This window comes from Tamandua tetradactyla, chromosome 2 (genome assembly GCF_023851605.1).
Source record: "Tamandua tetradactyla isolate mTamTet1 chromosome 2, mTamTet1.pri, whole genome shotgun sequence".
NCBI classification, from domain to species: Eukaryota; Metazoa; Chordata; class Mammalia; order Pilosa; family Myrmecophagidae; genus Tamandua; species Tamandua tetradactyla.
The window spans coordinates 168060921-168086494 of NC_135328.1; the positions used below are offsets into that span (position 1 = coordinate 168060921).

Below are 25574 nucleotides of genomic sequence, written 5' to 3' on the forward strand. Positions count from 1 at the left end.
GGTATCAGGAATGGTTCTTAAGGAACAGAATCTTAAAAATTGGTTTTTACGATTGGTGTTCTACTCTGACTGAACTCAGAGGCACTAAGGACTCTGATTCCCATACTCAGAATGATACTGCCAATCCATGGGGTGAGTTGGCAAAAGAGATAGTCAAAATATCACCATTCGATTCCTCTATTGCTTCGCTTGTATGAAGCCAGGGCCTGGGGGATAATGTTTTTGACACTTTTACAGAGTTTTGTGGAAATAGGAGGTGTAGAAATGTTGGCTGGTTGTTGTTAGATACACTGGATACATTAATAAGTGAAAGGGATGGGCTTAAGGCTTCAAATGAGAAGCTTTCATGCCATCTGACAGATGTAAACGTTTCTATGAGTATCCTGAAGGAAAATATTATTTCCTGTAGCCATAGACTTGAGATCTCCAAAAATCAGACTTAGAATCTTAGTGGTAGAGTAGCAGCTTTACAACGTAAACTGAAATTTCAGTCTTGCATGATGTCTGCCGTTGAAGTGAGGGCACTGATCGCAAGAGTGGGACCCTGAGAAATGGGATGACAACATAAGGATTGATAATGGTATAGGTGGAGGGGTTGAAACCCTAGGTCATGCAGAGTCTTCTCTAGATAACCCTGTAATAGTGTGCCTTGAGGACATAGCTGCCCCCCCTCCACAGTTGGCAACCCCACCTCTACCTGAAGGGCTTAGTCCTAGGGTGATTAATCTTGTTTCACCAGATGAAACTGCAAATGAATGCCCTGAAGCAAATGGCTTGGAAGATACTTCTAATGCCTGTCATGACCCACCTCCACCACCCCTCATTTCTTCCAGACCTGTAACTAGACTAAAGTCCCAACAGGCCCCAAAAGGTGAGGTACAAAGTATCACCCATGAGGAGGTATGTTATACTCCAAAAGAACTGTGTGAGTTTTCCAATTTATATAGACAGAAATCAGGGGAATATGTGTGGCAATGGATTTTAAGGATGTGGGATAATGGGGGAAGGAATATAAAGCTGGATCAGGCTGAATTTATTGATATAGGCCCACAAAGCAGAGATTTTGCATTCAATGTTATAGCTTGAGGGGTTAGAAAATGCATTAACAGTTTGTTTGGATGGTTGTTTGAAATATGGATCAAAAGGTGACCGATATTAACTGAGGTTGAAATGCCAGAACTGCCCTGGTATAATGTAGATGAGGGGATCCAGAAGCTTAGAGAGACTGGAATGTCAGAGTGGATTTATCATGCAAAGCCTGCTCTTACACCCCAGAAATGTTCAGAGGATGCATCTTTTACCAGAACAGTGAGAAATAAATTTGTGACACTAGCACTATCATCCCTGAAGAACTCTGTAGTTGCACTTCTCTGTAGGTCAGATATTACTGTGGGAACTGCTGTCACTGAGCTGGAATCCTTAAGCACAAAAGGGGTGATGGGATCCCGAGTTGGCAGAAGTCAGGTGGCAGCACTTAATCACCAAAGACAAGGTGGATGTGGCTATTAAAATAGACCGCAAACTCAAAGCAGAAGTCAGAATAATCTGACTGGCAGAGACTTGTGGCATTGGCTGGTAAATCATGGGGTACCTAGAAATACAATAGAAGGGCAGTCTACCAAATTCTTCTGTGAACTGTATAAATGAAAGAGTTCTAGGTCAAGTGAACAGAAGTCTAAATTGAATTACAAAAACAGAGAGTCACAGCCCCTTAATCAATTTCCAGACTTGAGATAGTTTACAGACTCAAAGCCCCTTGAATAAGGGGGAGGCCAGGTCCCTTTGGGGGAGAACCCTGTTACGTGCCAAAAGTTTATATTGTTAATCTTTCTCGAAGCCTTTCCCAAGGAGACCGATGGCCTTTTACCAGGGTAACTGTGCACTGGGGAAAAGGAAATGATCATATATTTCAGGGATTATCAGACACTGGTTCAGAAGTGACATTAATTCCAAGAGACCCAAAATCTCACTCTGGTCCACCAGTCAGAGTGGGGGCTTATGGAGGTCACTTGATCAATGGAGTTTTAGCTCAGGTCCATCTCACAGTGGGCCCAGTGGCCCCCTGGACCCATTCTGTAGTTATTTCCTCAGTTCCAGAATGCATAATTGGAATAGACATACTGAGCAACTGGTAGAATCCCTATATTGGCTCTCTAACTCATGCAGTGAGGGCTCTTATGGTGGGAAAGGCCAAGTGGAAGCCACTAGAACTGCCTGAACCTAGCAAAATGGTAAATCAGAAGTAATACCAGATTCGTGGAGGGATTGCAGAGATTACTGTCGCTCTTAAGGACTTGAAGGATGCGGGGTTGGTGATTCCCACCACATCCCCATTCAACTCTCCTGTTTGGCCTGTGCAGAAAACAGATGGGTCTTGGAGGATGACCATGGATTATCATGAGCTCAACCAGGTGATAACCCCAATTGCAGCTGCTGTTCCAGATGTGGCATCATTACTTGAGCAAATCAATACATCCTCTGGTACCTGGTATGCAGCTATTGATCTGGCAAGTGCTTTTCTCTCAATAGCTGTTAGTAAGGACCACCAAAAACAGTTTGCTTTCAGCTGGCGAGATCAGCAATATACTTTCACTGTCCTACCTCAGGGATATATCAACTCTCTAGCCCTATGTCATAATCTTGTCTGCAGGGACCTTGATCATTTGTCCCTCACACAAGACATCACACTGGTCCATTCTATTGATGATATCATGTTGATTGGACCTAGTGAGCAAAAAATAGCAGCTACTCTAGACTTACTGTAAGGCATTTGCATGTCAGAGGATGGGAGATAAATCCAGCAAAAATACAGGGGCCTTCCACCTCAGTGAAACTTCTAGGTGTCCAGTGGTGTGGGCATGTCAAGATATCCCTTCTACGGTGAAGGATAAGTTGCATCTGGTCCCTCCTATGACCAAAAAAGAGGCACAGTGCCTAGTTGGTCCCTTTGAATTCTGGCAACAACATATTCCTCATTTGGGTGTGCTACTCTGGCCCATTTATCAAGTGACCAGAAAAGCTGCTAATTTTGAGTGGGGATCTGAACAAGAGGAGGCTCTGCAACAGGTCCAGACTGCTATACAAGCTGCTCTGCCACTTGGACCATATGATCCAGCAGATCCAATGATGCTGGAAGTGTCAGTAACAAATAAAGATGCTGTCTGGAGCCTTTGGCAGGCCCCAATAGGAGAATCACAACGCATACCCTTAGGGTTTTGGAGCAAAGCCTTACCATCTGCTGCAGATAACTACTCTCCATTTGAGAAGCAGATTTTGGCCTGCTAGTGGGTCTTAGTGGAGACTGAACGCTTAACCATGGTCCACCAAGTTACCATGAGACCTGAGTTGCCTATCATGAGCTGGATGTTGTCTGGCCCACCAAGCCATAAAGTTGGTTGTACACAGCAGCACTCCGTCATAAAATGGTACATATATGATAGGGATAGAGCAGGTCCTGAAGGCACAAGTAAGTTACATGAAGAAGGGGCCCAAATGCCCATGGTCTCTACTCCTGACACATTACCTTCTCTTTCCCAGACCAGAGCTATGGCCTCTTGAAGAGTTCCTTATAGTGAATTGACTGAGGAAGAGAAAACTGGGGCCTAGTTTACAGATGGTTCAACATGATATGCAGGTACCACCCAAAAGTGGACAGCTGCAACACTACAACCCCTTTCTGGGGTGTCTTTGAAGAACAGTGGTGAAGGGATATCCTCCCAGTGGGTAGAACTTAGATTAGTGCACCTGGTTGTTCATTTTGCTTGGAAGGAGAACTGGCCAGAGGTGCATTTGTATACTGACTCATGGGCTGTTGTTAATGGTTTGGCTGGATGGTGAGGGACTTGGAAGGACCATAATTGGAAAATTGGTGTCAAAGAGGTCTGGGAAAGAGGTATGTGGATAGACCTTTCTGAGTGCCCACTCAGAAACATGAAACATAAAAACATGAAGATATTTGTGTCCCATGTGAATGCGCACCAGAGGGTGACTTCAGCAGAGGAAGGTTTTAATAATCAAGTGGATAAGATGACCCGTTCTGTGGATACCAGTCTGCCTCTTTCCCAAACAACTCCAGTCATTGCCCAATGGGCTCATGAACAAAGTGGTCATGGTGGTAGGGATGGAGGTTATGCATGGGCTCAGCAACATGGATTTCCATTCACCAAGGCTGACCTGACTACAGCCACTGGTGAGTGCCCAATATGCCAGCATCAGAGACCCACACTTAGCCCCGATGTGGCATCATTCCCCAAGGTGACCAGCTGACTACATGGCGAAAGGTTGATTACATTGGACCACTCCCTTCATGGAAGGGGCAGCGATTTGTTCTAAGTGGAATAAATACATACTCTGGATATGACTTTGCTTTCCCTTTACGCAATGCTTCTGCCAAAACTACCATCCGTGGACTTACAGAATACCTTTTCCATTGCCGTGGTATTCCACACAGCATTGCTTCTGATCACGGAACGCACTGTATGGCAATGAAGTGCGGGAATGGGCACATGCTCATGGAATTCTCTGGTCTTACCATCTTCCCCATCATCCAGAGGCAGCTGAATTGATAGAACGGTCGAATGGCCTTTTGAAAACTCAATTACGGTGCCAACTAGATGGCAATACTTTGAAGGGCTAGGGTAATGTTCTCCAGGAAGCTGTGTATGCTCTGAATCAGCGTCCACTGTATGATGCTGTTTTTCCGATCCATGGGTCCAGGAACTAAGGGGTGGAAATAGGAGTGGCACCACTCACTATTACCCCTAGTGATCCACTAGGAAAGTTTCTGCTTCCTGTCCCTGCGACCTTGAGCTCCACTGGTGTACAGGTTTTAGTTCCAAAAGGGGGAGTGCTTCCACCAGGAGAAACAATAATGATTCCATTGAACTGGAATCTAAGACTGCCACCTGATCACTTTGGGCTACTCATACCCCTGGATCAACAAGCCAAGAAGGGAATTACATTACTGGCTGGGATTATTGATGCTGACTATCAGGGGGAAATAGGCCTGCAACTACACAATAGAGGTAAAGAAGAGTTTTCCTAGAATATGGGAGATCCCCTAGGGCGTCTTTTAGTACTACAATGCCCTCTGGTTAGAATCAATGGAAAACGGCAACAACCCAGTCCAGGCAGGACTACCAATGGCTCTGAAACTTCAGGAATGAAGATTGGGGTCACCCCACCAGGCAAAGAACCATGTCCAGCTGAAGTGCTTGCTGAGAGTAAAGGGAATATGGAATGGGTAGTGGAAGAAGGTAGTGATAAATATGAACTACGACCACATGATCAGTTACAGAAATGAGGATTGTAATGATGTTTTGTTCATGTTATAGTATTTATGTTGTAAGATACTAAGTTTAAGAATGACTATTACCTGAGAACTTGCACCCTATTCTGGGGAAATTTAATGTATTTCCGGTTCTATGCAGGGCAGTTAAGTATTGTTAGGTGAGGAAAAAAATGTGCCTTTTATTGTTTTCTATTTAGAAATTAAGTATGGTTTGAGGTGATGTATATAGCTGCCAAATTGACAAGGGGTGGACTGTTACGGTGAGGTTCATATGTCAACTTGGCCAGGTGGTGGTACCCATTTGTTTGGTTGGGCAAGGGCTGGCCTGTATGTTGCTATGAGGACGTTCCATAGAATTAAACCATGATCACATTGGCTGCATCCACAGCTGATTCCATTTGTAATCAGCCATGGGGAGTGTCTTCTGCAATGAGTGATGTTTAATCTAATCAATGGAAGCCTTTTAAGGAGAATTCAGAAGAGGCAGTCTCTCTTCCTGCTCTGGCCAGACAGCCTCTCCTATGGAGTTCGTCCACACCCTCCATTGGAGTCATCAGCTGCACAGCCTGCACAATAGATTTTGGACTCTACATTCCCACAGTTACGTGAGACGCTAGTGAGCAGGGGTTGCGAGCCTGGAGCTCACAAGACAGGAGGTGTGGCATCATCAGCCTAGAGTTGGACCTGAAGGCATGGCGGGCGGCGGGGGGGGGGGGGGGGGGGGGGCGCTGTAGGAGCTGGCAGGGAGTGTCAGTGGCGAGGGGGGTTGAAGAGAGCCCACAGGGAATATCAGTATTTATGGGAAGATGAGGTTGGGTGAGAAGGAGACAAAACAGGACAAAGAGAGTGAAGTTAAAAAGTTGGAGTGGCCAAGAGTAGTAGGGGTGGGATGGCATGGTTTAAAGGGGTCCAATGGAGAAAAGCACCAGGAGTCACAGAAGATTTTATTTAAACAAAGAGAGCCTTGGACTTGTTGAAATATGAATGGGAAGGGCCGGAGGGGAGTGGGGACATTTTGAAGAGGCCAAGGGGAGCATTAGAGGGGAAACTGCACAATGGATTGGTGGCTTGAGTGGAGGAGAGTGGGGTACAGGGTGGAGACATTGAACCTGTGGTGTCCCAGACCGCGTGCATACCCATGCATGTGTCTCAGTATGGTGATTGCTTGTCCTCTCAGCAGCTGGAATCCCATGTGGATAGAGCTGATCGGTGGATTTACTCAGAGGGCAGAATAGTACTGGACAAGCAGCTGACAAGGATGGAGGCAGTGAGAGACATCTAAGCTGGGCAGGGTGGGAGGTGAAGGCAGGGCAGACTCAGTGGACAGGGAGGCAGGAGAGGTCAGTGGGTAGATGAGCTGGAAAAAGAGGTGACTGTGGTCACAGTGATCAATGTGGCTATGTGACAGGTATTACTTTGAGCATTCTGCCTGGGGCATCTCAACCTGTGAATCAGGAATGATTATCTCTACTTTGTAGATGAGGAGACTGAGACGCAGAGAGGCTGAGTAACTTGTCCATAGTAACACAGCTAGTGCTAGAGCTAAGGTTTGTTTCTGAAGTCTGGTCTCTGAGTTAGGCCAACATATAGAACACCAGAAACCACAGTATGGGAGAGGGTGGTTGAGGTGGGGTGGAGGAAGGAGGCCAGGTGTGGGAAGTCACCAGGATGAGGCTTGCCCTGGGCTGGGGACAAAACCTGAACACGGGAACAGAGCCTTTGCCAAAGGGGAAGTGTGAGGAGTGCAGGGGGTACTTCTCCAAAAGCTCGTGGAGAATGGGATGGACTACCACAGGGGTCAAAAAGAAACAGTGAGCAGGCAGAGAAAGTGGAATTCTTTCCTGTGAGCACTCTTGGAGTCATGGGTGCACTGGGGGCCAACAATTTTGGGAGTATATTCCCAGTGGACCCCCCATCACGCAGTGGGCAGTGGTTTTGGTTGGTCACCCCTTCTGGGCTCTCCTGGAACTCTCATTCCTCTCCTACTGACTACCTACTCGGCCAGAGTCTTCACAGAAGAAGGCTGGGATACCTCCTCCTTCTGTCTGGGCAGACGCAAAGGCCAGATCCAAGCAGCTTCTAGTGTGGGTTTGTGTATGTCCCCTCATTCATACATGCATTCATTCATCGCCAACCACCTGCTCTCTATTTCACCTTGTGCTGAGTGTTGGACATACAGCAGGGAACCCTCCCCACTCTGCCCTGGAAATGTTGTCAGTGTAGAGGGGGAGACAGACTTGTGGGCTTAGTTACAAAATGTGATAAATCCCCTAGAGGAAAATAAATGGATGGGACCCTAATGGAGCATGAGAAGGGTTCAGGAGGGGGGCTAGATCAGGAAGCAAAAGATGGAAAGGGATGAGGGAACAGCATATGCAAAGTCCCAGAAAAGAGAGCTGTGAGTGGCTTAGTACATTGAGTGATGGGGAATGATGGGGAAGAGGCTGAAAAAGTGAACAGGGGCCGGGTAACACAGGGCTTTCTGTCAGGCTGAGGAGTTTGGGCTTTGTCTGCAGGGCTGCTGTGACCCATGGTTGAAGCAAGAATGGTGAGATATGTTGTGTGTGTGAACATAGATGTGTCTGAGCTTCCCATGCCTCACGAGAGCCAGCGTACTCACAGGCGTGGCAAGACACTAAAATCTCTGCCCTTCTTGTTAACTAACCAGTAATGACCTTATTCTAGAGGCTTCTCCAGAGGACACAGTGTCTTTTGTTGCAGTTTCCCGGGGTTTAATAATCCTTTTTCCTCTAGATTTATATAGGCTGCTGGAGAGCACTGCACTTGCAAGCAGTGTCTTGACTTGGCCCAAGAGTTTTCACGCTGGGCCAAGGTGTCCAGTGAGGGCCCCTGATGAGATGTTGGGTCTCAGTGATGTAAGAATGGCTCTGTTTGTTGAGATAATCCCTCTGAGAGAGCCCTAGCTTTGGGGGGAGGGTATCTTCCCTCCAGGGAACTGTGGTCAAACCCTGGCAGAGCTCAGCCCTCCTCCCCCAGCTCCTAAGCACATTCTCCTCTAGACCCCACAGCCAGGAACAGATCACATTGCTCCGTGTTAATGGTACGGCTAGAACCATGAACATGGCTTGGACACAAGGCAAGGTGGGGCTGCTTCCTTCAGTCATAACCAAGGACCAGTGGACATGAGAACCTCATGGTCTCCCCAGTCAGATGAGGGGTGGGGGAGCTTCTTCCCCAGCTCCAGCCCCTAAGGGCAGTGTGGATGATGAGTAGGAAAAAGAGAAGTGTTCTCCTCCCCGGCTGTGTGACTTTGGGAAAGTTACTTTCCTTTTCTGAAACTTTCATTTTCTCATCAGTAGTCTGGTGTTTTGGGTGGGTTCCCTTACAGAAGCAGACCCTGAGAGAAGGATTTGTGTACAAGTGGTCTCCCTGGCGAGATCAGGATGGAGGGTCTCCTACAGATACAGTATTGATATTTGTCTTCTGGGGTGTGGGGCAGTCATTTGTTGAGTACTGGGGGTAAGCCAGTCAGTGTGCACAGTGCTGGGGACAGAGAGCTCCTGTCCTGGGACCAGGGAGGAAGGCAGGCTGGGCAGGGCAGTTGCAGCAGCAGCTGACCAAAGGCCCAGTGACATGTGGGGAATTGAGGCCACTAAGAACTGAGACTCAGAGCTGTGCTTGACCAGGGCCTCCTGGAGAGTGATGTTGAGGGAACTCAGACCCAGGACTCCTGAAGGTCAGAGATGCCACCATCCCCAGCCCTGTTCCCGATCACAGTGTACTGCACTCTGGAGGGCCTGGGACAGACTGTTGGGGGGTGGGTGGATGGGGGTGGGTGGTGGTGGTGGTGTGAGGAGCAGCAGAAGTCTCTGTTTGTACAAAAGTAACTGGTCTGCAGTAATTGCTGCTCTAATTGTCATTGCCTTGCAATTTTTGCAACAATTTGTATGTCATGGAATGGAGCAGAAAGCACACCCTGAATGTCTGTTGATGCGATCTCTAAACAAGCTGCTGAGATGCCAGGCTTGCTGAGCAATTGAGAGGAAATCTGTGGTCTCCGGCATTAGCTTGAGCCACCCCCAAGGGACATGATCTGTGTAAATCAAGTCCATTTCTAGGAATACACAACACCTCCTCCCCTAAGGGGCTCTGACCCTGACTCCCAGGCTTCTGGCATCCCCAAGTGTGTCTGTGTGGCTCTGCATGCTTACTGTCATCTCTCAAACTATGTGTGTGTGTATGTGCACCTGAGTGTTAGTAGCTGTAGGCACATTTCTATGACTGGATGCATTTCCCTGGGCCATAATGATGTCATGTATATGTTCCTGCAAGTGTGTTGGTTTATGACCATGTGTTTTAGTTTGCTAGCTGCCGGAATGCAATATACCAGAAACAGAACGGCTTTTAAAAAGGGGAATTTAATAAGTTGCTGGTTTACAGTTCTAAGGCCGAAAAAAAGTCCCTGTTAAAGCAAATCTATAGAAATGTCCCATCAAAGGCATCCAGGGAAAGATACCTTGGTTTAAGAAGGCCGATGAAGTTCAGGGTTTCTCTCTCAAGTGAGACGGCACATGGCGAACACAGTCAGGGTTCCTCTCTCAGCTGGAAGGGCACATGGTGAACTCGGTGTCTTCTGCTAGCTTTCTCTCCTGGCTTCTTCTTTCATGAAGCTCCCCGGGAGGCGTTTTCCTTCTTCATCTCCAAAGGTCACTGGCTGGTGGACTCTGCTTCTCGTGGCTATGTCGTTCTGCTCTGCTCTCTCTGACTCTCTTTCATTCTCCAAAGTGTTTCCTGTTTTATAGGACTTCAGAAACTAATCAAAATCCACTCAAATGGGTGGAAACACATCTCCCCTAATCCAGCTTAACAACCACTCTTGACTGAGTTACATCTCCAGGGAAATGAGCTAATTACATACAGTATTGAATAGGGATTATTCTGCCTTTACAAAATGGGATTTAGATTAGAACATGGCTTTTCTAGGGTCCATACATCCTTTCAAACCAGCACACCATGTAACTGTGCATCTGGAGGTTGTGTATCTGTTTATCTACATGTGGTTCCATACACGTATGTGTCTGGGAACATGGGCTCTGTGAGCCTGAGGAAGGCATCGTTTCCCCAGGCCACAGTAGCCAGGAGAAGCACCATGGGGAAGGGGAGGCCAGATTTGAGCCCTCGAGATTGGACACAAGTTGAGGGGCTTCTTCCTTCCCAATGTTCTCCCCTCCTTCTTAGAACTCAGAGGGAGGAAGCTTGCAGGAGACAGAGATCAGCTCAACATCAGAGGGACTTTCTAACAGGTTGGAACTTCCCCATTGGAGGGAAGGAGTGAATTTCCCATCTCCTAAGTGTGGGCACAGAGGGTGGCCTGCCACTTGGCAATTTTGTTTAGTTCAGTAAACATCCCCTGCTGCTCCTTAATCTTTACCAGGCCTTGCGCTGGGCTCTGGGACTCCAAAATAATTCAGGTTGTGTTCTAGTCCTGCAGGAGATGGGCCCATATACTGCCAGTGATAACCCTGAAGACCGGTTCCCCAGAGGAATAATAGGAGCTGGAAGTGACTGAGGCACATTTCTAAGCGCATTAACACATCCGAGCCACGTGTGTTTTACCGATGACAGACTGAAGCCAGGGACATCCTACTGCAAGCTAGAGGCAGAGTCAGGATTGCAGCTCGTGCGGGTTCTCCTCCCTTGCCCCAGCTCTAGGCAGCAGGGACCAGTCAGGGACTGGGGAGGAGGCTTATTTCTGTCCCCAGAGATTATGTGCATCCAAGAAACAAGCGCCTGTGCCATCCCGCCTGCTCCCTGCCAGCGGTCTTCGGGGAGCTCTCAACACTGGCAGGGCTGTAAATCACCAAGGCTCGGAGGCCGCTGGGGTGCCTGCTGAGTATTTTATTCCAGCAGGAAGGTAAACGGCCCCTGAGTGCAGAAGGCTGTTGGCCACGGGGCCGCCTGATGCAGGTATCCTCCGATGAGGCTGGAAAGAGTCCCCTTGCAGCCCACGGGGTTCTGGGCGCCCCAAGTAGAGAGGGCAACTGGCATCACGGAAGGAGCACTGGATTGGGATGTGGGGGTGGCCTGGAGCCCTGCCCTGCCACTGACCAAGTTTAAGCATAAGAATGATAAAAACAGCAAACACTTGAGGTTTAATACATGCCAGATACTGTGCTAATTTAAGATTAGCTCGGTTGATCCTCCCAACGCCCCCATGATGGAAATGTTACTGTGCCCATTTTATAGACAAAGAAACTGAGGCTTGGAGTAGGGAAGAGACTTGCCAAAGTCACCCAGTAGGAAGTGGAGACTCCAGGATTTGAGCTAGCATTGTGTAGCCCCAGAGCCCTTACTCATGTTTGAATTTTTTTTTGTATTATATTTGATACTCTGAAAAGAATACATGCAAATATATATAAGTACTAAAGCATAACAAAATGAGCATCCACAAATTCCCAGGACCACTGTTTGTTTTCTGTTTAGCATTCTCTCTTCTTTTTTTCTATACAAAGTTTCATCATACATCTGTATCCTTAAACAATGTACTGTTTAGTTTTGCTTGGTTTAAAGCTTTATAAGAAAAAGTATCATACAATATGTGGATTTTGCACATTTTTCATTTAATATTATGTTTTTAAGATTTTATGCATATTACTGTGGGTAGCTATAGTTCATTCATTTTCACTACTGTATACTATTGAATTGTCTGAATAATCCAAGCTTGAATCATTCTCTCGTTGATGCACATTTGGGTTGTTTCCATTTTCTGTTACAAGAAGTGCTGTCTGTAAGCATTCTTGTTCATGTCTGCTTTTGAACCTGTGGAAGAGTTTTTCTAGAATTTGCTGAGAAGTGGAACTGCCGGGTGTAGGGAATGCAAAATAGTGCCAAATGTTTTTTAAAAGTTGTTGTAGCATGTGACTCCCACCATACAAAAAAAAAAGTGGTTGTACCAATTTACCTAGCTATGGTATTTAAGAAGTCCTGTTGTTTCACGTTTGGAGAAACACTTGTTACATGACTATTCTAGTTTGGTAGCTGACGGAATGCAATATGCCAGAAACAGAACAGCTTTTAAAAGGAAGAATTTGGGTGGGCCACGGTGGCTCAGCAGGCAAGAATGCTTGCCTGCCATGCCAGAGGACCCGGGTTCGATTCCTGATGCCTGCCCATGTAAAATAAAATAAATAAATAAATAAATAAAATAAAAGGGGGAATTTAATGAGCTGCTAGTTTACAGTTCTAAGGCCATGAAAATGTCCCAATTAAAACAAGTCTATAGAAATGTCCAATCAAAGGCATCCAGGGAAAGATACCTTGGTTCAAGAAGGCCAATGAAGTTCAGGATTTCTCTCTCATCTGGAAAGGCACATGGCGGACATGGCATCATCTGCTAGCTCCTTCTCCTGGCTTCCTGTTTCATGAAGCATCCTGGGAGGCATTTTCCTTCTTCATCTCCAGAGGTTGCTGGCTGGTGGACTCTGCTTCTCGTCCTTCTCTGCTTTCTCTGAATCTCCCATTCTCCAAAACGTTTCTTCTTTTATAGGACTCCAATAAACCAATCAAGACCCACCCAAATGGGTGGAGACATGTCGTCACCTAATCCAGTTTAACAAACACCCTTGACTAAATTACATCATCCAGGGAGACGATCCAATCACAGTTTCAAACGTACAGTATTGAACAGGGATTATTCTACTTTTATGAAATGGAATTTTAATTAAAACATGGCTTTTCTAGGGGTATACATCCTTTCAAACCAGCACAATGACTTAACCCATTGGGTCAACGTAGTCCTAATTCTTATTTAGCTGATTGCTAAGGAACTTACACCTTTTCACAGTTCTTAGGCCATTCCCATTTCCTCGTCTATGAAGTACCATTCATGTCCTCTGTCCATTTTCCTACTGGTTGTCTTTTTCTTATTGATTTATAGGAATTCTTGATACTCTGTTGCCTATTTGCGGCATTCTTTTACTTTCTTGGTGGTGTTTTTATTGACTAAAAGCTCTTATTTTAATGAGTTTAATTTATCAGTCTTTCCTTTTATTGTTTATGGTTTTTTCCATCTGTTTTAAGAACTTCTCTATCGTAGCATAATAAATAAATCCTCTTGGGTCTTAATGGGAGGCTATATTTTAAAGTTTTAAAAGTTTAATTCTCACATGTAAGTTTTTAATCCTTTGGAATGTTTTTTCCATGCCAATTTGTCTTGGGTATCATTCATTGAATTTCCCGTCCTTTTCTCAGTGAGCTGCAGTGCTGCCCTGTCATATATAAGATTTCCGTGTGTCTATGGGTCTGTTTTTAGACTCTCTGTAGAGTTTGTCGGTTTTTCTATTCTTGTACTAATACCACACCACCTTAGTTACTGTAGTTTTGTAAGAAGTCTTTCTTTGTTAATATCTGGTAGGAAACTTTATCCCTCCACCCCCATCTGAGTCTTCTTTAGATATTTCTTAGCTATCCTTGGGATATTGCTCTACCATAATATTTTAGAACCAACTTGGCGAGTTCCATGAAAGATTCTGTTGAGATACTTATTGCATTTCCATTTGTGTTATGGACCATTGTGAAGGAATGGACTTCTTTGTGATACTGGTTCTTCCTGTCCATAAACTCTTTCAACAGGTTTCATATTTTTCTCCATACATGTATTGCATATCTTTTTAAAAGAGTTATTCATAAGTTATAGTTTTTGGTGTTAATGTGAACTGATTCTTTTTAAATTATCTGTTTGGTTTGTTTTTGGTGAATAGAAACAAATCCAATTTTTATATATTTATCTTATACCCTGCCACCTTGCCAATTGCTACTATTCTATTAATTTTTATGTAAATTCCTTGGGGGTTTCTATAGAAGCACTCTGTTTCATATATAGATGCTCTCTTGGAAAAGAAACAGTGATAGCAGACGTCCTTGTCTTGTCCCTGATTTAAATGCGTCTAATATTTCATCATTAAGTATAATGTTTCCAGTAGGAATTATAAATAGCCTCTCAGAATTCACATTCATTTTTATTCCTGATTTGCTAAGGGTGTTAAAATATAATAGTATTGACTTTTATTAAATGATATTCCTGAATCTATTGAAGTTATCTTACTTCCTTTGATTTGTAAATGTAGTGAATGAAATTTACAGATTAAATAATTCTTCACTTTTTTGGGAAGCACCCAATTTGGTCATAATATGCAATCTCTTCTATCCATTACTAAATTCAGAATTTTTTAACTTTTTAATGGGTAATATTTGTGGATCTCTTCATATTTTTCTGAAAAAATACAGTCTCATAGAATAATTAGAAAACAGGGAGAATTCCTCTTTTTTCTATTCCTTGAAGAGTTTGTATAAGATTAGAATAATGCATTTTTTTGAACATTTGGCAAAGCTTGCCTATAGAACTGAGTCTGGTATTATCTTTGTGGGAAGATTTTAAATTACTGTTTCAATTTCTTTAGTTGACATAGGACTATTCAGATGTTTTATTTCTTCTGAAGTCAGTTCCCCCATCCCAGGAATTTGTGCATTTTGTATATGATTTTAATGTATTAGCATAAAATCGGTCATAGTGTTCTCTTAATTTTTAATCTTTGGTGGATCTGTAGTTATGTCTCCTTTTTTATTCCTAATTTTTTTTTGTGCCTTCTTCCTGTTTTTCTTAATTATTTTCTCCAGAACTTTGCTTTTTTTATTAGTCTTTACAAGAAACTGATTCCTGGCTTTGTTTTCATCGTATCTCTGTTTTCTATTACCCTAATTTCTTCTTTCATCTTTATTATCTCCTTTCTTTTACATTTTAAACTTAATTTAGCTGTCCCTTTTCTAATTCTGAAATGAGTCTCCTAGCACATTAAGGTTCACCCTTTCTCTTTTACTAGTATAATCATTTGCAAAATAAATTTCCCTTTAATGCTGCTTTTACTGCATCTCAGAATTTTTTATATGTAATGCTGGCATTCTTGTTTAGTTCTAAATATTTTAAATAGCCATTATGATGCTTTGATTGACCCATGAATTGCTTAGCAGTAAGTGTTTATATTTCCAAACCTAGGGAGATATTTGTTTTTCTTTTGGTTACTGGCTTCTAAATTTAATTTCACTGTAGTTGGAGAACCTGATTTTTATGATATGAGCCTTTATGACCTAATATATGGCAGTTTTTAATAAATGTTTCATATGCTCTTGAAGCATATGCATTTACATGCTACTGTTATACGGCATTCTAGTTCTTTCCTTTTTCCAACTCTGCATATTAGAGAATATTACTATTTTGTTAAAAAGAAAAGTTTGTTTAGCTTTACCTACATATTTACAAATTTATTTGCCCATCATTAGTTCTTGCTTATTTTAGACCTTCCTTCTGGGAGTTTCTCAAGTGATGATGGTTTGTAAGCTAAACTATCACTGTGTATGTTTAGAATGTGTATGCTTTTTTTCTCAGTAAATAAAAATCCTTGTTGTGCTATTAAAATCTTCTGTAGCTTTACTAATTTTTTGTTTCTTTGGCCTATTAATAGTTGAGAAACAGGTGAATCTCCCACCGAGAGGTAGGCTTGTTAATTGTGCATGGCATTTCTATCAATATTTACAACATCATTATGGTCCTCAGATGCTTAAATGTTTCATCATGAGGTAATAACTTGACTCTTAATAAGTTTTCAGTTTAAATTCTACTTTGTCTGATATTAATATGGCTATACCAGCTTTGTATTATATCGCATTTACATGGCATATCTTTTTCTATCCTTTGCCTTTCAGTTTTTTATGTTTTAGGCTTGTTTATCGTATATTAACAAATAGTTGGGAGATCTTCCATTTTTTTGGTTCATTCTGACAAGCCCTCTTTTAATTAGGACTGTAGTTATTGTGAAAACTGAAAAATAATTTTCAATTATTGTGATTATTAATGTATTTGGACATTTTTCTGGTATCTTATTTTTTACTTTCTACTGGTCTTATTTTTTCTTATTAAACTGGACCTTTTTTGGTTTGGTTTGGTTTAGGGCTTTTTTTAGTTTGTTTTATTTTAGTTTAGTTTTTTGATTGATTAAGAGGTGTTTTTCCTTTTCTTATTACTTGGCTCCTGTCTACTGGTTTGGAAGATAGGCAGTCTGATTCCTTCATTTTAGTGGTTACCTTTGAATTTGTATCATGCATTCTTAGCCTAAAAAAGCCCCAAATTAATACCTTAACCCTCTCCCTAGCAACACGAGGACCTTAGAACACTGTCTTTAATCATTCCATACCAACTTACATGCTGTTGTTATATGGCATTCTAGTTCTTTCCTTTTTCCAACTCCACCTTTTAGAGAATATTACTATTTTGTAAAACAGAAAAGTTTATTTAGCTTTCCCTACATATTTACAAATTTACTTGCCCATCATTAGTTCTTGCTTATTTTAGACCTTCCTTCTGGGGAGCTTCTCAAGTGATGATGGGTTGTAAACTAAACTATCACTACCCCTCTCTTTTTCTCTCGTTTGTTTATCTGAAAATATCTTTCTTTCACTCTTATTTTGAAAGATAGTGTTTTGGGTACCCAGTTCCAGGTCGACTGTTATTTTTTCTGAGCACTTTGAATATATTATTCCACTGCCTTCTGGTTTCCATTTCATTGTAGTGAAACCTGCTATCAGTTTAATTGCCTTTCTTTTGTGGGTCATCCATTGTTTTTCAGATATTTTACTTCTTTGGTGCTTTGAATTTTCACTACTCTATGAGTTGGTGCAGAGATTTTTTATTTTTACTTTCCTGTATCTCTGGAAGATTCTCAGTCATTATCTCTTCAAACATTGCTTCTTGTCCATACTCTCTTCTTTCCTCTGGGCTTCAATGAAAGGTGTATTAAACCTTCTTATTCTGGCCTGCATAATTCTTATTTTCTAACTCTCATCTGAGTTTTGCAAAATTCACTCATCTCTTTCCTCTAGTTTAGCTATGTCTAATCTGATGTTTAACTATTTCTTTAATTTTATAAACTTTATTTCAACAATTACGTTTTGTATTTCTAGAAGTTCAATTGGGCAGGCACCAGCAATCGAACCTGGGTTCGATTTTCTCCAGCATGGCAGGCAAGAATTCGGCCACTGAGCCGCCATCGCACTACCCTGCCTGGTTGTTTGTGTTCTTGTTTTTTAACATGGGCGGGCACAGGGAATCGAACCCAGGTCTCTGGCATGGCAGGAGAGAACACTGCCACTGAGCTACCGTGGCTCCCTGGTTATTTTTTTGATGGTCTTTTTATTGCTTACTCATTTTTGTGATTCCCTATTTATTTCCCCTAAAATTTCATCCATAGCATTTTACATTCAATGACTGATGGTTTTAATATTTAAAATCCTGGGGGGGTTGAATTTTGTGATTCATTGTTTCTGCAGATTCTCCATCATTTTGCTTCCCTGTGTTTGGTAATCTTTCATGTGAGATCATATGGTTAACATTTGTTCTCTATGGAGGCTTGAGTTGAGCATGCTTTTCTCCCTAGAGAATTAGTGTTTGCTGTACCTGAATCCTGGGATCACTCAGAACCCAAACCCTGGTCAGGTCGACAGGTCCAGCCTAGAAATTGAAGGTCCAGCCCCACACCTTGCTGTAGCCATGATGTCAGAACCTGTCCTCAGGAGAACACCCCTCACCAGTCTAGTTTTAGCATATGGCTTTCTGATTTTGGTCCTTCCTTAGCCTTCTGAGATTTTCTTTACCTCCTATGATCCAAGCAACACCAAACAAACACGCACGAGAAAACACCGTTTTTATACATAATCCGGTTGTCTTGCAGCAGGAGAGTCCAGAAGCAAAACTCTAGTTAACTGGTATGTTTGCAGCAGGAGGGTACAGAAGCAAAACTCTAGTTCCCTCATCTGGAAACTGGTCACCAGGAATAATGATAACTACCCCACAAGTTGTGGTAAGGATCATAGGAAACAAAATAGAGCAAAGCACGGTAAAAGTGTTATTTTAAGACTCACTATCGTATGTTGATCTTTCATGGTACCGAGTGCTCTGCATGCATCATTTCATTTAATCCTCCAGCAGTTCTGATTCTGTCATCACCTCCAAGTGCAGAAATGGAGGTTTCATGTGGTTAAGGTTCGTCTTCATCACCATCACTACCATTTTCAATATTGTGTTGTTGCTGGAGGAGGAGAAAATAAGAATATTAGTGGGTCTGCGAGGGTCTGAGGAAGGGGAGGAGGTGCCCACCTATTGATTGAAGGGTAGTGTGGTGCAACAGGGTGTGCTGGGCTGGGGCTCAGGAGAAAGTGTAGGCTTGTGGCTCTCTCAGGTTCTTGTGGGTGATCTTGAGCCCACTTTGCCTTCTGGTCTGTGGGGCTGGCCATAAGGGTCTCAGTCTCCTCGTCTCTCAGGAGCAGATGGATGAGCTGTGGGTGTGGGGTGTGTTTCTGCGTGAGTTATTACAGAAATGTGGCACCGATTGTTTCTCTGGCAGGGTAGCACACTGTGATATCCCCGGTTCATTCCTTGTCTCTTCTCTGCATGCAGAAAAGTTCCTGGAGCCCTGTTTTCTGTTCCCACTGAGCTCTTGAGCGGTAGAGCTCCTTGAAGGCAGGCACTGCCAATTCTTACCCTTTTTCTTGGCTGTTTGTCACCTTCAGGGGCCTGGCACACAGCAGGTTGATGGTGATTCAAGGGATGAAGGTTGGAACTTCTCCACCATGTCCCACAAGAACCCCATCCATAGCTTCTCCATTGGATGGACTTGTCCAGTTTCTGCTCATGCATCTTCAGAGGTGGGGAGCTAACTTCTCTCCAGTATCATGTTCTGGTATCATCTCAAATGCAAATGCTCTATCCCATTGCCCTCATAACCACAGTTGTCCTTATCATTCCTAGCGGACTGAGTTTTGGTTTGGCAAATATGTTCTCTGGAACCCTGTCTGCCCCCAGTTTCTCTCTTCAAGTGTGACATGGAAAAAGGCTTTGGGTTCAGTTTGTGGCTCCATCACTTGCTGGTTGTGAGGACGTGTGGCATAACCTCTGTGAGCCTCAGTCTCCTTACTTCTGAGATGGGGATGGTGACGCCAACCTCATGGTGGGGTGGGAGGGGGGACTGGGTAGAAGGATTTGCATGCTGTAGGTACATAGTCAAAGTGTGCTCCCACCAGTTTCCTTGACCGTCCTGTGGACCTGCCCTGTTTGCCGACATGTTCCTCCTCAGCGGATTGCCCCAGCTCCCACGGGCTTAAGCTCTTTTGGCTCCATGTTGTAGGATGACAACTCCATGGACTGCTGGGACCCCCAACTCCCTTCAGCCTCTGCCAAGCCCAGCCATGTTCTGTGACTCCCCAAGAGTAGGCTGGCTCCCCATCCCAGGCCCATTGCTCTATTCTTGGCTGGCTGGGGTTGGGGTGGGGGACAGCTGCCAGCCCAACTGTTTACCTTGGGAGCATGGTCTCCTCTCCAGCAGTGTTTGCCAGCCACAGAGCGAGAGCAGATTTATGAACTCGCTTACACTGAAATTATTTAAGGGCCTGGTTAGCCAACAATAATGTAAAGACATACAGTGCCTGTTTGGAAAAATATTGCATTTAGGTGCCCACGCTTTGGTCTGATTTACAGGGTAAGCCAAGGATCCAATTAGCAGTCACAGCCATCTTTTACCTAAAACCTACGCCTTCCAGGATTATGCAGACTTTCCAGGTTCTGAGCTATGATGAAACTATAGCTGGAGGCTTGTAAAGTCCGGCCATTTATAAAGGTAGTATATTCTTAACTGCCTTATTGATCCGCTTCCCTGCAAAGCAAGAGGTCCCCTTGTTCTAACTGCTTGTTAAAGCTTCCCAAGATGATTATTGGAAAGAGGGGCCTAGGTTTCATCCCTGACTCTATACTACTTTCAGTGTGACTGTGGGCAAGTGATTTAGCCCAGATTTCTTCATCTGTGACTTGGCTGGTGACGGCAGAAAGAGAGTTGGGAAGAGTAGACACTCTCAGCCTTGTGGAAATCAAATACAACAACAGCTGAGGAGAGCCCATCACACTGCCTGGCACACAGTAGGGACTCAGTAGTGGAGTATGGGTTATTTCGTGCTGAAGTGTTACAAGGTTCCTGGAAGGAATGAAATCCGATGTGGAGCTCCTCTCTGGTGCTCTGCCTGACTGGAGGGAAGGGGAGGGGAGGTGTGGCTGGATCAGGGCAGGGGCAGTAAAAAGTACAGTGTATTGCCCATAGTCCTTCAGGCCTGTGAACAATGACCTGTAGCTGAGCAGGAAGCAGGCCTGGGGGTGGGGGGGTGGGAGGGGTCCCTCATTCATCTCCTCCCTCTGTGCTGGGATACGCGAAGATCAGTCAGACGCAGCTGCTGCCCTGGGAACTGGCTTCACTGGTGAGCTGTGAGCGTCTCTGGCTTCGCTTGGCTTCTTTTCTGTATCTCCATCAAGACACTGGTCCCTGCCCACAGGAAAATTCCAGTTAAGAAACATTTGTATTGCTGTATGTCCAAAACTAGAAATGTAGCTGTGGGAATACGGGGTGAGGGTGGGGTCCCCTCACTCGGCCTGGAAACTCAGAGAGGGCTTCTCAGAGGAGGGAACCCTCGCGTTGGACCTTGAAGGATGCGATGGAATTAGCCAAAGGAGGTTATTCGAGAAGAGGGAACAGCCTAACAAAGGTGTGTGTGTGTGTGTGTGTGTGTGTGTGTGTGTGTGTGTGTGTGTGTGTGTGTTGTATGTTGCAGTGAGACAGAGAAGGCTCATCGTGAGCGGGCCAGTGTGGCCAACTCTGAGATTGGCGGGAGCTGAGAGTGTAGTAGGAAGATTGGCCAAAAGAGAGGCTGAAAGGGGGCCCGGGAGCAGACCCTTGTGACAGGCCGTGTGTCAGCAGTGGGACCTGCCCCTGAGGACGGGGAGAGAGATTGGATGGGAGGAGCAGGCCTGATGTCCAGACAGCACTAGAGCCTGCTGGTCATCATCCCAACAGGGTAGAATCAGGACAGCAGCCAAGGGGCTGGAGGCGTGTTGGGAGGGACAGAGACTGAGGGGTTGACAAGCCATCGAGGAAGAGGAGGAGGAAGGTGAAGGTGAAGACCCAGAGCCCTTCTGAGTCACCAACTCTAAAATCCCAAAATACTGACCATTGAAAAAGTAAGATTGTGGCCTTCTAGATTCTCGGGCCTTGGGAGCCCTCCGTTCACCCCAAGTCAACAAGCTCAGGCTCTGGGGGATGATGGGCTCAGCCAAGAAAGATCCGGTCCCTGCCCCCAGAAACCAAAGTCCATGAAGACAAGATTTGCAATGGAAGCCAGCAAAGCCCCTGTGTTCTGAGTTCCTGTTTCTAAGATGCCTCAGGGCTCTAGGGCCTGAGAAATGCTCCAGAGCCTTTGAGCTCTGAGTCTGATTTTTGCCTCTACTCCTGCCAGCCTTCTGCAGTCTGCGATTTGCATTCCGTCCTGGTTTTCAGTTTCTGGGGCATCACAGACAAGTCCAGGACTGCGGTCTGCCTCACAGGTGTTTACTTTCAGGCCAAAGTGACCCACAGGCCTGGCTAGGGCTGGGAAGCAGGGGTTGCTTGGCAAGCTCTGAACTTGTTTCTGGCCACATCTGAACAGGTTCTAGATGACCAGGATAAGAGCAGAGGAGCACACACTGAGGGCGTCCTGCACGTACCGGGCCCTGCATTGAACACACCAAACAGCTCTGCCCAAGGGAAAGGTCAGCCTTCATTCATTTGATCATTCAGCCTTTACTGAGAGCCCGTCAGCACCAGGCCCTGGGCTGGTTCTGGGCACAGCGACAAAAATGGGAGACCATTTTTGACCTTGCCTAAGTCTGATAGGGAAGCCAGATACGTAACCAGACAGACCATGTGAGCAGGGCTGCAATGGGCAGAGGTGCTGCAAACACTCAGGACACTAGGCGTTTGGGTTGGCGGTTGGGAATTCTGCACAGATTTGTTAGGAAGAGAAGTGGGAACAGCGTCATGTTCTGGGGATGGCTGGACATCTGCTGGAGCCCGATTATAGGGCTGGGGTGGACAGGAGCGGCACAAGGGCTAGGACAGCCAAGGTGAGGTCATGCAGAGCCTTGCGTGCATGCAGATAACTTGGACATTCTCTTGGCAATCCACGAAAGGACCTAATGGAGCATTCATCAGTGGCTGCTTTCAAAAGATCACTTTGATAGCAATAGAGCTAAGGCCTGAACCCCACGGGGTGATGTTCACTGTGACCTTTGGCCTGCCTCAAGGGGTCATTGCGTTACCCCTCTCTATGTTGGTCCCATTGCCGGTGCCCCTCCACCCCACTCACTGTCCCATGTGTTGATGGACAGTCCAAGTCAAGGCTCTCCATCACTTTGGTTGACAGCGGCCCGTCCAGCCCGACAGTGCCCATCCCTGCCAGACCCCGTCCCACCTCACCCAGAGCCTTGTTCTTGATCTAATTTAGCAGCTCCATCCTGCTTTGATTTGGGGCTCTCCTAATGACATTTTATTGGCAGTAACTGGAGTCAATCATAAGCTCATGCGGAAGGGCAGATTATTTATGTGTTTTCTGCTGTTCTGTTAACAATGACTTCAGAAGGGCATATGGAATGGATAAGGGATTATTTAGAAATCAGAAATTTGCAAGAGACTGGAAACAACCTGATAGAAGCCATTTAGGAACTATAACGTGCTTCATTTAAAAAAAGATATATATTTACCTAGTCTGTCTGATTTTGCAGGAAATGAATTAGGAGAGGTATTCAGAAATGTAATCGGAGTGACAAGATAGTTCATGGTAGCCACTTGATGGTACCTTGTGGCCCCAGGGCCTGCTGGGGGGTCTCAGTTTCCAGGCACACCTGATGGTGCACCTCCAGAGCCCCACGAGGCCTTCCAGAATCTTCCTCACTGCCTTATATCTAGTCAGTCACCAAGTGCCAAACCTCTCTCTAGAATTATACAGCGCTGGAGCCAGATTGCTTGTGTCAAATCCTTACTGCTACTACTCTCTATCTGAGTGAACCTGGGCAGGTTACAAAGCACCCTCGGTTTCTTCATCTGTAGAATGGGGGGATCAGCCTACCACTGAGGCTAATGTAGGGACATGATCATGAAGTGTGCTCAGTGTGCTCTACAAATAAGGCGCAACAAGAGTGACCAAATGGACACACTTTGTTTTCAGTCCCAGCCCCGGCCCGTGGGACCACCTGGTGGTTTGGAAGGTGAGAGAGTCTGGGACTGCCGGCCTGGCACTGCAGGTGTTCCATGCACCAACACTGACCATGCTCCGGGCTGTGGTCTCAGAGGGTGGCCACGCTGGCCATGGTGGTGGATAAGTGTGGTCTGTGGCTTAGAACTCTCCTCCAAAGATAAGAAGTAAGTTCTCATTTTGACTGAGTGCATTTTCTGAGTGGCCTGGTTTGTGAGTTGAGGGTGAGAAGCCCATCAGATAGAGAGATGTGTTTTTCCCAAGATTGTACACATACAAACCTGCACACATGCACACTCCACCTTTCTTGTCTCCTTCAGGCCATCTCCATGCTGCAACCAGTGTGGCCTTTTTAAAGCACAAACTGACAGCACCACAGCACCACGTCTCTTCTCAACAGCCTTCAGAGCTACAGCCCCACAAACAAGGTCCAAGTTAGAGAACTTACAGACTCAGAGTGGCCCAACAGCATCTTATCCCAACACAATGCTTTGTAGGGAAGGGAGTGACTTAATCACCCAATGAGTGGTAAGGGTGAGGCTCCAGAAGCTTCCCCGCCTCCAGCATCATGGAGCCAGAGGGGCTACTTCCCATACTCTCTCTTTTTCTTCCCTCCCTCCCCACCCCTTGGCTGCCTCTCCAATGTCCCTGGCCAGCAGGACTTTAAAGAGCCGAGGGCCTTGCCTACAGCTTACCTTTGGTCCACCTGCGTGTGCATCACTGGAAACTTATTCATCTCTCTGAGCTCCTGCTCTGGGCCAGACTCCGGGCTAGGCGTAAGGGTGACAAGATGATAAGAAATGAGTCTTGGCCCTTGGACTTTCCATCTAGGAGGGGAGGTAGCAGAAGAACACAGGATGACGGTAGGGTGGGTTGGAGGCTGGGACAGGGAGAAAGATTTGGAGGGCGTGGGGAGACCCAGCAAAGGGCTCAGTCCCAAGCAGGGGCATCGGGCTATGGAACATGGCAGAGGGCCTTTAGCGTGGGAGGATCATGCTTAGCTTTGGAGCTTAAAAAATTCATGCTGGCTACTGTGTGAAGGATGGTTGGGGGTTGTGCTAGAGGCAGGGAATACAGGGAGGAGAGTGGTGGTCCAGGTGGGGGGTGAGGTGAAGGGGCAGGGCAAGCAATCTTTAGATCTGGCTCTGAGAGTCCAAATAGATCTTTGTGGAACATGCCAGCCCTGCAGGTCCCTGTGCCTAGAGAAGCCACCCCATGGACAGAACCCAAATCTGATACCCTGATACCCTGCCCTTCTTTTCTTTTTTTTCAGTTGCAACTTCTAAAATTATTTTATTTTCATATATTCCTTTATTGTGAAAAATAGCATAGCGTATAGACAAGTCTCCAAGACACTAGAGACTAAAAGAAATATCAGTATAATGATTCAGGAGTCATACTCATTTGTTAAATCCTATCTTCTCTTTTATACCTCCACCTTCTCCTTTGATTTTTTTAGAAATTATTTAATTTTCATTGATATATATTATATATTCATATGCCATGTAATCATCCAAAATGTACAATCATTGGTTCCCAATATCATCATATAACTGTGCATTTATTATCACAATCAACTTTTTTTTCTTTTTAGTGAAAAATAATACATATATGCATGGTTTTGTTTGTTTTTTTTTTTGCATGGCAGGCACCAGGAATCGAATGAACCAGGTCTTGGCATGGTAAGCGAGAACTCTGCCTGCTGAGCCACTGTGGCCCACCCAACATATATATAAAAAAGCAATAAATTTCAAAGCACGTGGCAATAATTAGTTGTAGAACAGATTTCAGAGTTTGGTATGGGTTGCAATTCCACAATTTTAGGTTTTTACTTCTAGTTGCTCTAACATACTGGAGACTAAAAGAAATATCAATGTAATGATTCAGCAGTCATACTCATTTGTTGTACCCGACCTTCTCTGTAGAACTCCACCATCACCTTTGCTCTTTCTGCTGCTCTTTAGGGGTATTTGGGCTATGCCCAGTCTAACTTTTTCATGTTGAAATGAGCTGTCGATAATAGAGGATAGCAGGATGGAACTAGTTGACGTTCTGGAGAGGCTGGCCCCTCTGCATTTCAGGACTTATCTGGTCCAGGGATCCATCTGGAGGTTGTAGGTTTCTGGAAAGTTACTCTAGTGCATGGAACCCTTGTAGAATCTTGTGTAAT

General features: G+C 45.0%; 1 protein-coding gene and 1 pseudogene across 10 annotated transcripts in view; both read left to right on the plus strand.

Moving 5' to 3' along the window:
- GLIS1 (GLIS family zinc finger 1) overlaps positions 1-25574 on the plus strand; it is a 307452-nt gene that overhangs the window by 233755 nt on the left and 48123 nt on the right. The gene's annotated exons all lie outside the window — the stretch shown is intronic.
- The window catches only part of LOC143674205 (small ribosomal subunit protein eS24 pseudogene), a 28744-nt pseudogene continuing 11219 nt past the window's right edge, over positions 8050-25574 (plus strand). For 3 of the 7 annotated variants that reach the window (XR_013170958.1, XR_013170959.1, XR_013170956.1), the window contains exon 1: positions 8050-8392. The product of XR_013170958.1 is annotated as a small ribosomal subunit protein eS24 pseudogene, transcript variant X4 (transcript). Of the gene's footprint in view, positions 8393-10734; positions 11026-21820; positions 22117-25574 lie in introns of those variants that run through there. The other 4 variants (XR_013170961.1, XR_013170960.1, XR_013170954.1 and 1 more) reach the window with 4 other exon arrangements.